General features: G+C 37.7%; 1 protein-coding gene across 1 annotated transcript in view; it reads right to left on the minus strand.

Moving 5' to 3' along the window:
* Positions 1–14,552, minus strand: part of DIO2 (iodothyronine deiodinase 2) — a 189,271-nt gene that overhangs the window by 62,286 nt on the left and 112,433 nt on the right. Inside the window, exon 3 of the mRNA XM_081148465.1 lies at positions 11,578–11,686. The gene's annotated coding sequence lies outside the window, so the exon portion shown is untranslated. The remainder of the gene's footprint in view (positions 1–11,577; positions 11,687–14,552) is intronic.

Genomic DNA, 14,552 nt, shown 5'->3' on the forward strand with positions numbered 1-14,552 from the left:
AAAAGGAATAACTTAAGATGATAACATCTTAGGGTGGTTTAAATGTATTGCTTTCTTTTATGTCAGGAAAGACCTTAAGAGGAAAGGAAAGGAAACATATTTCTGTTTCTAGTACGTTATTACATTGTGTCATTGCATGCTCATATCAGCTCCATAAAGTAGGACTGATAACCCTCCTCCCGAATGTGAGGAAATAGAGACTCAGACAGGTTCAGCAACTGGGACCAGACAAACAACTTCAGTGTGGGAAACTGGATTTCATTTTCAGGTCTGTGCTTTCCTAGTAAACCATGCTGCCTACCAGGAAGAGAGAGAATTCAGGAAAGAAGAAAAAAAGAAAGAGCACACCAAAGAAAAACCCTATCGACTTTCTAATTTTGTCCAAAGTTGGCCTCGGTTGTCAACCCCAACTGATATATTTCACTTGAAGTTATTCTTAATCATGAAATGACTGATGTGAAACACATCAAATTAATTCTATTATTTAGACTATACTGTGGTTCATTTAGGGAAGTCCTCTGTCTCTGGCTATTATGCCCACAGTGACTCACTCCACAGATTGCTTTTTTCCCCTAAGGATAAGAGAACACACCAGGCTTACATTTGGTAAGTCATTTCAGTGTTCGAAATCCTTGCTCTCAGGAATCCTCAAACAGCAAAAAAATTATTCTTGCTGGTCTTTAGAGGTACTTCTCAGAGTAGATGGAGACTATCCTACAAATACTAGAAGATTCTCAATAAGCTTTCTTTCTCCAGGTGAAATAATTCTAAACCCTTTCACCCTATCTCATAAATTAGTCTAAATTTTCTTGTACTTTAATAAGTAATGTCAAGACTGAGAAAGCAACAATTCATCTGAGTCTATTCAGTATCAGCTATGATCCATAATTGCCAAGTGTGTCTGTTAATATTGAGTGTAAACATGAAAGTGGTTTTATTAGCTTAGTGTACATTAAACTAAGCCTGTTCAAATCCTTTGCCCATTTTCTAATTAGGTTGCTTGTCCCAATATTTAATAAAACAGGGGAAGAGCTAACTATGTTCCCCAGATTTTAAGACATATCTTACTATTGTGTTTTAATTGTATAGACTGAATTATACAGATATACATACGAATAGAGACAGAGTTAGGAAGTGGTAGATGTAAAAATAGATGTAGAAACAGAGATGGAAATCACAAAATTAGATATATTCAGACAATTTCTGAAGAAAGTATGAAGCACAGATGCTAAAGATCATTATAAATACAATCATGAGAAATACTCAAATGCCACTTCGTTTATTGCATTTTGGAGATTACCTCATTTTTAACAGCTTTATTGATATATAATTTACATACCACAAAGTTCACTTGCTTAGAATATATAATTTAAAGGATTTAGTATATTAATAGAATTGTACAATCACCACTGTTATCTTATTTTAGAACATTTTCATCACTCCATAAAGAAACTCCACACCCACTAGCAGTCACTCCCCATTCCTTACGCCTTACCTCTTCTCCCATCCCTAGGCAACTGCAGGAGTCCTTTCTGACTGCGCAGATTAGCTCATTCTGAGCATTTCTTATTAGTGGAACCATACGATATGTGATCTTTTATCCCTAGCTTCTTTAGCTTAGTGTACTGTCTTTGAGGTTCATTCATGTCGTGGCATGTAGCAGTACTTCATTTCTTTTTAGGAATTATATTACAATCATGTGCCATTGTATGGCTATACTACCCTTGGTTTTCCACTCATCCATTGGTGGGTATTTGGGTTGTTGCTACTTTTCTGTGATTATGAATAATGCTGCTGTGAACATTTGCATGCACATTTCTGTCTGAAGATATGTTTTCATCTCTCGGGTTGATACCGAAGAGTGGGATTGCTATGTCATATGTGACACTTGACACATGAGGAACTGCTTAACTTTTTGAGGAATGGCTAAACTGCTTCTCAGAGTGGATGTAATTTTGACAACCCCATCAGCGATGTATGAGAGCTCCAATTTCTCACAGCATCACTAACAATTATTATTGTCTTTCTTTTTTATTATAGCCGTTCAATGGGTATAAAGTGGTATCACACTGTGGTTTGGATTTGGAATTCCTTAATGACTAATAATGTTGAGCACTTTTTTCATGTACTTATTAGACACTCCTAAAAAATCATTTTTGGAGAACTGCCTGTTCAAATCCTTTGCCCATTTTCTAATTAGGTTGCTTGTCTCATTGAGCTGTAAGAGTATTTCATGTATTCTAGATTCAACTACCTTATCAGATATGATTTGCAAGTATTTTCTCCTATTCTGTGAGATGTTTTTCACTTTCTTGATGATGTCCTTTAAAGCACAAAAGTCTTTAATTTTCATGAAGCACAAATTACCAGTTTTCTTTTTTATTACCTGTGCTTTTTTGTTATTCCTAAGAAATCACTGCCTAAGCCAAAGTCACAGAGATTTAGTCCTGTTTTCTTCTAAGAGCTATTTAGTTTTAAATCTTACATTAAGTCTACAATCTACTTTTAGTTCATTTTTGTGTATGAAGTTAGATAGCAGTCTAAATTATTATGCATATGGATATCCAGGTGTGCCAATACCATTTGTTGGAAATCCTTTTTTCCTCTATTGAATTAAATCGGCCCCTTTGTCAAAAATTAATTGACCAAAAATGCTAGGGTTTATTTCTTGATTCTTAATTCTATCCATTGATCAACACGTTTATCCTGTGCCAGTATTACGTTGCATTGATTACTATAGTTTTGTAGTATGTTTTGAAATTGGAAAGTGTGAGTCTTCCAACTTTGTTCTTCTTTTTCAAGATTGTTTTCACTAGTCTGGTCCCCTTGCATTTCCATATGAATTTTAAGAACAGCCATCAATTTCCCCCCAAAAAAGCAGCTGGCATTTTGATAGGGACTGCATTGAATCTGTAGGAGGTTACTCTTTAGTACCTTTCATTAGGTACAAACTATCATGATTAATTATGCAATAAATGAGTAATTATTGCAAATTTGATGAAAAGTTAAAATTATGGTTACTCATTATAAGCACTTATCAGCAATAACAGTCACACGTTAGAGAGAAAACAATCAATTGTGAAACATGGGAGAGATAGAAGGAAATAACCTTGGATTTTTTAAAATGTATTTATCTATTGGTATAAGACTTGGGGACTACAAAAATGTTAAGGATAGCCCGGCCGGGCATGGCTCAGCAGTTGAGCGTTCACCTAGGATCCAGGTAATCAGGGTTCGATTCCCGGTCAGGGCACATGCTCAGGTTGTGGGCTTGATCAACGACTCTCTCATCATTGATGCTTCTATCTCTCTCTCCCTCTCCTTTCCTCTCTCTGAAATCAATAAAGATATATTTTTTTTAAAAAATGTTAAGGATATAACAAAAAATCTATTGGCTCCAATATATGAAAAGAAAGCTGAAAATTTTAAATGTATAAATGTTCCATTTAATATCCAAAAATGTAATTTTATGTTGAAGGGGTTCAGAATAAGCGTTCCCAAAATGCACCTCTTTGACTTGTGGATTATTTTGAGCTGAAGGCAATCAAGACCCAGCAAACTCAAGAAAAACTTTTACCTCTCCCTTAATTATCTAAGAGAATTGAGATAGGGGGCCTGGCCCAGAAAGAGAGAGAACTTTTATCTAAATGATCTATCAGTATAGCAGGACAAACACTTAATTACTAAACACCTTCTATTCTTATCATTCTGTAAGTTACCCTCCTCCTCTTTGAAGGCCCAAGCCCCTATTCCATTCTTGTGCTCAGAATGGCATATAAGCCTCAACCGCCCAACTTGTTTTTGGCTTTCATTTTCTTTGTGAGACCTCATATGTGTGAAATTGAACTTATTTTTTTCTTGTTAATCTGTCTTAGATAAATTTGATTATTAGACTAGCCAACAAAACCTAGAAGGGTAGAAGAAAAAATTTTCCTCCCCTACAATGACGACTAGTCAGTTGCAGCTTGATTCTTGAAATGGTTATCTATCAACATAGCAACATTGTCATAATAATATGAGTTTATACATGACAAACCAAAATTATAAAAAATGTAAAATTTGAGTGTTTGTGATAATTCTAATTTTAATACATTAAATATTACTTGAGGCAAGACCTGAAAAAAATCAGAAAACTCATTGTCATTAAATGTCCTAAAACACCCTTGGAGTCAACTGTAAAGGAATCAAATGATTTCTAATTCTGCAGAATGAAATAAAGTATCTTATGTGTCTCTTTGAAATATAAACAACTCACATGATATCTTTGTTGTATTCTGTTACTCTACAATATAGAAGCCAAGCAATACTAGATCATACAATATTCTAAGAAAACATACTTTTCCCTTGGACCTAGTTTCAACAGCATTTTCCCATGGTTTTGAAAATGACTAAATATGCTTGTAAAAGTGCTGGATCAGGTCGTCTACTCTTAGTAATGGATTTTATTAATTACCATCTTGTCCCTGTTAAAGTAATTTTTAAATTCTACTTGGACAAAAATGCTTTATTGTATAAGCCTTCTAATTTCTCTTTGACTCACTAAATGATTGTATATTGGCTGTTCAGGGAGGTCTCTAGTTATGTTCAGCTTTTGATTACGCCTTTTAATAGGAACAGAAACTTTAAAGCTATTCCCACAGCTGAACATGTATCATGAATTAAGAAATTTGTAATTTAACTTTCCTTGTGACACCCTTAGTTATTCCAAAAATATTTAAATTCTGGAACAACCATTTTCTTTAATAAAGACTATGTTTGTTATGCAAGCAAGATTTACAGAAGGTAAATTTTTGGCCAGCAACAGCTGAATGAAAAATGTTAGCCATAATCCTTAGTTCTATTAAGACAGAAAATATTGGCAGAGAGATGGTGATTATTTCCTTTTTAAATTGGTTGGCATTTCCAAGCTCCAGATGCACTAGAAATATGAAGCAGACTGGGGAGAAGAAATAATTTCATGTTCTTTATCTAATAAAAGGTTCAGTAGTCCTCCTCTTAGAACTTAAACTATACCTTAAGTTGATGGGCTAATTGAATAATAAAAATCTTAGGGATACATTTGCAAATATAGTATATTGCTATTGCCATTGCTATTTCGTGTTGTATATATTTGGTGTTGGAAATGCTAAATTTACCAATATCTAAAAGATTATACTGAAAGAAACTGGTAAGTTGTTTATCCTCTTGGTAGTTTAATAATAATAATTTTTAAAAATTGACTTTCATACATAGGCAGTCAATAGAAACTACTGGTATGAATATCTGAATCTTATGGAAACTTATCAGATTATTCGCAATTAAAATAAAAATTAGAATATCCACACACTTCATTGATTATTACGAGTATTTCTTATGAAAGAATAAACAAACGTACTTTTATCAAAGCATCTTCCTTTTGGTATATTGTAGAGCTAACCATGTTCTGTAAAATATTAAGCCAGGAGAAATATTACTTCATTAAAATCAAGAAAAATATTAGCTTTAATAGGCAGTGCTGATTTCTACCGGACCCTCTCACCCTGTTTCTCTCTCACCTCTTTCACCTGTCTCTGTGGGTCTTTCACGATTCCCCAGGGAAAGGGTTTAAGGTGAGAGCACCTAAGTTTCAGGGAAGTTATAAAAATTCACTGAACTCACAGTGCAAACAATGACAGAACCTTGACTCAAGTTCAAGTGGCTCTAACTCAGAAATTTTATGGACCTCCCCACTGTACCATGATTTCCTCCATAGCCAGTAGCAATTACTGTCACTGCCTTTACCACCATCCCTGTGACTTTGCCTCCTTCTTGAAATGATAGATTGAAACCCTCACACCAAAGTACTGTGCATGCCCTTGGGCAATTTAAAGTAGAATTCGGGGTTCTGGGGGTCAAAGCTTAACTTAAAGGTGACTTCAAAGCTACGGATGAGGACGCATCTGACAACAATGGATGTCAGAGTATAAGGGACGAGGAAAGCCAGAGCATGGCCTAGATGTTCCCAGACGCACCAGCTCTGGGCTAGCTCTGTGTCAGTGGTCCCTCTCTACCCCATAGTTCTAAAGACTTCCTCTATACCAACACATTCATGAACTGCACATCCCTCCAAAAACCTTTGAAGGCTTCCATTAGACTTTTTTTTTTTTTTCCAAATCGCTACCAGGATTTCCCTTCCTCTTCTCCTTCACTGCATGTTGCCCAAACTTGCCGACTCTCCTATTCCTTCCCTAGTTTTCTCTGGATCTTCAAATGCCCCTCTCCTTTAGAATGCTGAAAATTTCAGCTCTGCCTCAGGTATTGCCCTCAGATTGCACCCCAAGCCCATGACGCTCAGACAAATAAAGGCCTTCTCATTTATATCACCCACCTTCCACAGGAACCAATGAGAAATGATAGTATTTTTGTTTGTTTGTTTTTTCTTTATTGTTGAAAGTATTATAGATGTCCTCCCCCCCCTCCTTTTTGGCTATCCAAAATCACAGTCTATGGAAATTATATAGACTGATGTTACTGTCTATATGTACTGTGCCTGTTCCCATGTTAATTCTCGCTGCCCTCACCTCAATCCAACTCTCACCCTCACTTTCTGTAAATCTTGAACCTCAGGTGTGACTATTACCAAAATCAGAATGGGCCCTACTTCCAAAGACATTCTCAATAACAATCTAGCACAGTCCCATTTAATTATCATTCCCTATGCACTTGGCAGTGTGGTGAATACTTTACAAATAATTGCATCTAAACCTCCCAACAAGTCTATCAAGTGGATGTAACTTTTTACACTTGCCCCTTGGCCTTTCCTTTGTCATGAAATAAAACTTTATCTTGTTGGGAAAGACACTGTGCTCACTAAGCATCCAGGAACGTGTTGCTGAACAGCTGGGGACAGGGAGGGAAGAATTATTCAGTATTGACCTTGATCTCACATCAAAATGATTTAATGAGACAAAGAAAGCATACCATATTTAAATTTAATTCACTGAAGTTATGTAGTGGTTAATAACTTCTCGAGTGGTGTCACCTGCATAATCTTCCCTAATTTTCATAACAACCCTGAGAGGCAAATATTGTTATGACCCCATTTCCACAGATGAGGAAAGGAGACTCATATGATTGAGAAACCGACACAAAACTCGCTAGCAAATGGCAGATGCAACAGCTGCCTTAATGTCCTTATCATTTCCCTCCAGACATTACGTACTTTGAACAGTATCATGACTATATGTAAAAATGTATGAATATATATCCATACACACAAACAGTAGTGTGCATATCACAGTATGTGTGTGGATGTGTGTGTGTGATTGTGTATTTCTTAAAGAAATAGCAAGTGGCTTCCATGGTTGAATTATTGAATGCAGAGACTAATACCTGCTCAACGGTTGCCCCTCTAAATAAATAAGAAGTTCAGGGACAGTGAATTGATTCATAAATTTATAATCATAAAAAATTTTTAAAAAACTAATTTAATTTCAGCACTTAAAGCTCAACTTTCTCAGCTGTAAACGAGAGGTAATTATTACAGGATTCGGGGTCATTTCAAAATATACTATGTTGTTTTGATTTGAGTAGGGGCTGGTATTGGGGATGATGGTACCACAGTCTTTTCAGAGCTGAGGGCTTCTAAAATTCTGAACCTAGACCTGATAATATGGAATATTCCTTCAAGTTACTTGGCAATAAAAGGAGGAAAATAGACTGGAAGCTGGAACAGGACGGTGTCAGTGAACAGTCGAGTGGGTGGGAGCACTGAGACCGGGACAGTGTAACACACATGACAAGACTAGGACAGTGTAAGACACATGACATACATTCCCAAGCAGACAGGAGCTACGAGGCGCAGACTGTGTTTCAAACACAAGAGAGGTGAGAAGGGAAGTGGTGACAATCATAACAACGGGCCACATGTCTTTAGCACACACAACATGCCTAGAACTTGACAAGCATCGTCTTGTTGAATCCTCACGCTGACTCCATGAGGTGTTACGGTCATCATCTGCGGTCCGCAGATAAGAAATGAAGATTTAGAGAAGCTCCGCAAGGGTCGAGAGTCACCAGCTTGCGAGTGGCTTTAGCCGAGGTTTCCAAACTGGGGCCCCCGCAGCGTCTTCTCAGGCACGAAGGGCAGGTGGCGAGCGAGAGGAAGGGTAGGTTCTGGAGCCGCCAACCCATGGGATTTTACGAAACCAAGGAATTAGGGTCGTTTCCAAGTAAAATGTTGAAAAAATTAATTTATGGCAGCTCATACATTAAAGATTGAGGAAGTTCTGTAGCAACATGGGCGGAATAAAAAGAATGAAATTGACTTCATGAAGCAGATAAAATGTATAATTTAGCAAAGGTGTTCAAGCTGCTTCTTCCTGAGTCGCAGCTATGTGATGGGGGGACAGGAAGAGGGGGGAGGGGAGGGGAGGGGAGGGGGGGTAATGGCAGAGAAGAAAGGAAAGCCACTGACTCATCCTGAGAGTAATGCCAGGGAAAGGGGTTCTCCCTGAAAGCTGTGACAAGAACACAGGCAAAGCTTAAATGTCACGAAAATCTACAATATTCGGGCAAGCATCGGACTTAATCGCTTACGGTAAACTGTGGAAAATGATTCCTTAGCTCATCCCTTCTTAGAAAAAACAGAGCAACATTAAGGCAGTGGGGCACAATCATCACAAGAGAGGTTTACACAAAATCCCGTTTCTCAGAGCCCCACTGTCCCTCTTGCCATTTACGTTACCAGGGCTGAGCCAGAGCACGGAAGCCAAGAGCGGTGCGGAGGTGAATAAACAGTAAACACGCGTGCTGGGTTTCTTCCCCTCACCCAGGGCTTTCCGAGGGTGTTCACGATGGGAGTCGCGGCACACAGTCAGTGCATTGCCCGTGGGCCGACTGTGCGCCGCCCTCCCAGGAAAGCTCCCCTCCCCGGCACGCTCACCTCTATTTCCCAACCCTGAGACCCATGAAAGATTCATGAGGACGATGCCAGTGGAGAGGTGTGACGTGTGAAATCCCCAGGGGAAGATGAAATTATTTTCATTCATTGCTCAATCACCGTGTGTTTTCTATAATCCAGGGTGGCAAGCTGCATACATGATCAAAGCTCTATCTTTACAGACGATGGCACCTCACACTGTACTTTTCATCTCTACAGAGACGCGAGTAATAGCTCACCCGGGCCGAATGCTGATGAGAGGCAGAGGCGGTCAGGCTCTGAATAGCTCCCACTCCATTATCCCCGGGCTCAGACCGCAGGCTCCCACATTTCATTCCGAGAGGAGTTTGTTAGACTCTCACTCAGAACATTTGTACCTTTATTTTACACACAATTCTAAGAAATCTGGTACAGTACAGGATGAATCTAAATCTAAACTTCAGGCTCTTCCATATCGGAGCTCCCATGCATTAGCTGATAAGGGATTGAATTTTTCAAAGCCTCTCTTTTCTCACTTGTAAAATGGGCCTATTTTATAGGATAGGCATGAAGATGTAATCACATTCACGTAAAGTATAAACACAAAGCAAGTGCCCCAGAGTTTAAATACAGATTGTTTTTTTAATAGAACCTGGTACTGCATTGTAAAACCAACTCCCTTCTCTGAGTCTCAGTCAAAGAATGAACAATTCTTTCCAGTAAAAAAAGGAAAGTGGGCTATTCTGGAATTGCTAGAGAGAGGGATTATACACTCATCTCCATAGTGGTAGCTTCCTAGGGGGCTTAAAGGGTGACTTTAATTTATCTCATTGTCTTTTGTTGCTACATTAATATCTTCCTAAGAATTCAAAATGCAAAGTGCTCGGAACCTCCCTCGCACAGGGATAAACAGCCCTTCCCAACCTCAGTGCACCACATTCTAGCAACGTGCAATAATCAATGTTCCTAATGATGAACTGGGTCACCAAGAAAGGATTGTATGTATGTTCTCGAGTGCTCTGACAAAGAAGACGAAGTAAACACAAATGTTTGGAAAGATCACATATTCAAAACTAGAATTTTTAAACAAAATTTTTTCTGGAAACATAGGCATGGCCACTCAGCCAGTCAAGGAAACTCATTTATTCAAAAGAGAGCTAATCACAATGCTCCAATACAAGACCACAGTCTTCCGATTCACATATAATACTTTCAGCACTTGGACTCAAGAATACCAAAGCGAGCATTCAAGTGAAAAGAGTGAGCCACCTTTCATGACCTTTGCTTATTGTACTAAGTCATTTATCTTTCCTTATTGATTTGTAGAAGCTCTTTACAAAGCTACATAAGGATATTAAGGACATTAGCCTTTGTTTCTGAATTGTAAATAAATTTCTACAGTTTACCCTTTGTTTTATGGTTACAATTTGGGGGGGCTGTATTTGCTTGCTTGTTTGTTTGTTTGTTTGTCAAATTGAGGTCTTAAATTTTAGCATAATCAAACGTGACATTTTTCTTTTATGACCCCCTTGAGCTGTTACCATAGGAAGAAAGCCTTTTCCCAATCCCAGATCATTAAAATACCCCTCCATACTTTCTCTGACCCCCTCTGTGGCTTTAGTTTCACATTTAAGTCATTAACCCAATTGTAGCTTATGTTTGTACATTATACAAGGCAAGCAAATTTCCAATAAAACACCATTTTTAAAAATATAACTCCTGGCCTCTTGATTCATGTCAATAAAAGTATGGATTTTTATACTACTCCTAGGTAAAATAAATGTAAGAGATATTCCATGTTACTCTAAATGATCAAACATTCACACCTGTTGAAATGAGTAAACATTGTGGTGGTATGAGAAGGAAAGGAAACTAACAAAACTTACCTAACGTGGGCTAAGCCCTCTTCCGGACGCGCTGTGTGTGCATTCTGCCCAATCCTCATGAAGATGAGGCGCAGGGAGGGCAATGACATACCCCGCAGTCACACAGCTGACGTGGAGCAATGCTTCAGCCCACTTTGTTCTAACTTCTAAGTGCATAGTATTTCTGCAGAGAGACACTGAAGTCCTACCACATGTCTAAGGGATGCATGATTATAATATTTAGGGGTTAAGGTTATTTTTCCCCAAATGCTAAGTAGCCCATTTAATGCTTTGAACAACAGTTATTATCATTATGTTGTATCTGAGGATAGAAACTGAGGGAAAGTGGTAATATAAATGGACCTTAAGTACTGGGTAGATGAGGGCTAGAAAATGCACTGTATTATCTTTTTTTTTCTAATTTTGCTTTCTGAATTTCTAGACTAGAACTTAGTAAAGATTGACATGATAATCCACTCAAGTTCTAGGCAGATGGAGAATTTTGTACTTCTCAGTATAGCTCCCAACCTGCTACACTCATCTAGAATGATTAGGGACCTAGATATAAACAGAATTGTGAAATAAAATCAGAGAATAAGTCAATCCTGCTCATTGCTTTCAAGTAGAGCCCAATAGAAAATTTTATGTTAATGTTATGCACACTAATTTTCCTGTTATTACCATATCAATACATAAAGCTTATAGCAATATATCGCATTAAAAACATCACCACATGTATCATCACAACTGGTTCCCACAGTCACCACATGAGGAAAGCAGCACAGGCATTATTTCCCATTATTTACTACAAGGTGACAGGGCTGCACTACTTACCTAGATCTGAAGGCAGGGAAATGAATGAAGGAATGAATGAATGAATTAGCAGGGGCTACAGCTCAGCTCTTGGCATTCCTAATTCAGTTTTTCCCACCATGCTGTTTTCCTTTAAAAAAGAAAAGAAAAACCTGCCTTTAATTTTAAAATGCAATGAAAGCCTAATAAAATAGTTTTAAAATGATTTAGTTTATGAACAGCTGCTCTTAGACCTACCCTGTTGTAAAAAGAGATGTTGTAATCTCTTCCCCTAGTGCTATTTAAGTTAATAGGACAAGTATCTGTCCTTGAGGATTGAAAAAAATAACAGGTAGACCAGAAAGTCTGCTGGATTCTATTCTAAAACAGTAATTAATATTTCTAAAAGATTTACAACCACTTTCTTGTCTTCTTGGAAAGGTTCGATTTCTCAGATGTAGAGCATGACTACTCTGTGCAGGGCATTCTGAAGGGTACTAAGGAAATACAATGGAAAGAAAGATGCTTATAAAAACCAATACTTATTATGGCTATCTCTAAGAATGTGAGATTTTTCATGTCTCTATTTCCAAATTTTATGTAATTAGCATGCATTTGTTTGGGAATGATAAATAAATAATAGAATGCATGGAAAAGGAGATTGTGCAGTGTTTTATTTTCTCCATGTCGATCTCCTTTGAAAATGCTATGCCGCCATGCTGAAAGATAGGGGAGGCCCACATTGATTGAGCAATTACCTATTCAGGTCTTTATTAGATGGTTAGAAACATGAATCTTATTTACATCTCAACACAACTTCTCAAAGAAAATATTATGATGATTTTATAGATTTGAAAACTGAGTCTTAAAGTGAGGCTATATGACTTTCCTATGGCCACACAACAATGTGTCAGACCCCAAGTACAGCATTCTTTTCACATTGACATAATACCTTTCTTTTCAATCCTGCAGACATTAGGCTTATCCTTTGCTGAGAATCCCAGTCTGATTTATGACAAAAATAGAAAAAATTTATGTGAAGTCCCCAATAGCTCCATATTTATTTTTATTTTAGCTCCCTAATATACCAAATCTCAATTCCTGTTGGCTTATCCCTAGGTCCAATAAACTTCTGCTTCAAATTCATTATATCCAATCAATTGTTTTGCTTGTTGACCAAGTTTTCACAATGTATAAAATGGAAAAAAATTGTCAAGTACTTGTTTTAAGCTAATGTAACTCAAACAATTGCCCTGAGTGTTTCATAATTGATATTGACTACTTAATACCATCCTGAAATTTTAATTTGTACATTTCAGATTAGAAGCAAACACAGAGTACACAGAAATGATTCAAGTTGAACCTAAAGAATTTCACTCAATAAAAGAAAAATTCTAGAATTATAAATTAGCAAAAGGAAAATGTCTTTTAAAGGTCAACAATTAGTCAGGAAAGTTCAAATTGAATAAATATTGATCATCAACATGCTAAAGATTCCAATATATACAGAAAGACTAATGTTTACAGAAAAAAATAAGTAAAGTGAGTAGATATTTAGACATTAGCTAATTATTTTCTCTTTTGAAAGGTTTAGTGACTGGAATTAGAAAAAAGAGGGACTTCTCGGGTATCAGTGATCTCAGTATTGGTTACATGATGACGCTCAGTTTGTGTATTTTCTGTTTGTCTATTACAGTTCAGTAAATATTTCTAAGAAATGACATTGAACAGTGAGGGCTAAAACCACCCTGAATGGTTTTTAAACGATGATTTCTGCATCTTTCCATTATAGCTTTTTTTAAATGACAATGGTCATGAGAAGAGCTTAGGCAGAGTAGATATCTATTCTTTTTCAAAAGAAAAAGACAAAGGAAAATTTCTTAAAACCATTTCACTAATGAAAAAAGAAAGACAAAGTCTTTTCAGTCCTCGTATTCCATAAGTACTTGACCTGGGATACGAAGGGGTGATCTAAAATCCACGTACACAACAGGCCCCCAGTTAAGTCTCCTTTATTCTATACACATGTGCATATAGACACAAACACACACACAGCTATTCTAAACCATGTAAACCATCTCTGAAAATAATTCTCTGTCCTACAAAGAGTCACTATTGCGGACTCATAGACTTACATTTCTAAGGGTTAACTGTAGGATAATATCAGTAGCATCATAGCTGAGAAGCCAAAAGTGGGTTGTAAGATTATTGCTGATTCATAAAATCCTTATCTTTAAAATTGGCTATTTGAATCCCCTATTCTATTTAATGCCTATGAAAAATAATTTAAGAATTGCACACTTAACTTCCACAGAAGCTAATCGTTCTCAAACTTTAGAATTCATAAGGGTCACCTGGAACATTTGCTAAAATCATGTACTCTTAAACTTTATGCCGGAGACTCTGATTCAGTAGATTTTTAGGGACAGCCCCAGGAACCTATGCTTTCCACCAGCCTGCCAGGTGCTTCCGAAACAGAGAGTCAGCACACCGCACCTTGAGAAACACGGCGACTATGAGAGCCTCCACTGTTCACAAGTTCCAGGCAAGCTCGGCAGGAGGTTCCAAGAGATCACAATCCAGGCCGTGCGCACGGACCTGAATAACCAGTTGGTGTTCATCCTGGAAACCTAAGGATCAGTGAATTAAGGCCGTGCTAGAATACAGCAGGGGGAAAGGCACCGCGGGACAGGTGACTTCACCGTGGACGCCCAGTGAGCTTTCACAGGTGTGCCCTGGCTGACGTTTTATACATTTGTAAACCTCGGCCAGTGCTTTTGCAAACCCTCATCTTGTGAGACGCAAAGGCTGATGTGAGGACGAGGGCACAAGTCGCCCTGACCCACAGTTGGCTAAGGCCTAACAAAGACGCTGGCTAACTCGCAGGCAAATCTTCTATTCTCAGACCAGCGCCATCCATGGAAGTTGTGACTCAACCTGTGACAATGAGCGTACAAACATTACATCTGGACTGTCATGGGCTGTCACTCACAGGGTGGCTTACTAATTTTTCCAAA

Source organism: Miniopterus schreibersii (assembly GCF_964146895.1).
Source record: "Miniopterus schreibersii genome assembly, chromosome: 1".
Classification (NCBI taxonomy): domain Eukaryota; kingdom Metazoa; phylum Chordata; class Mammalia; order Chiroptera; family Miniopteridae; genus Miniopterus; species Miniopterus schreibersii.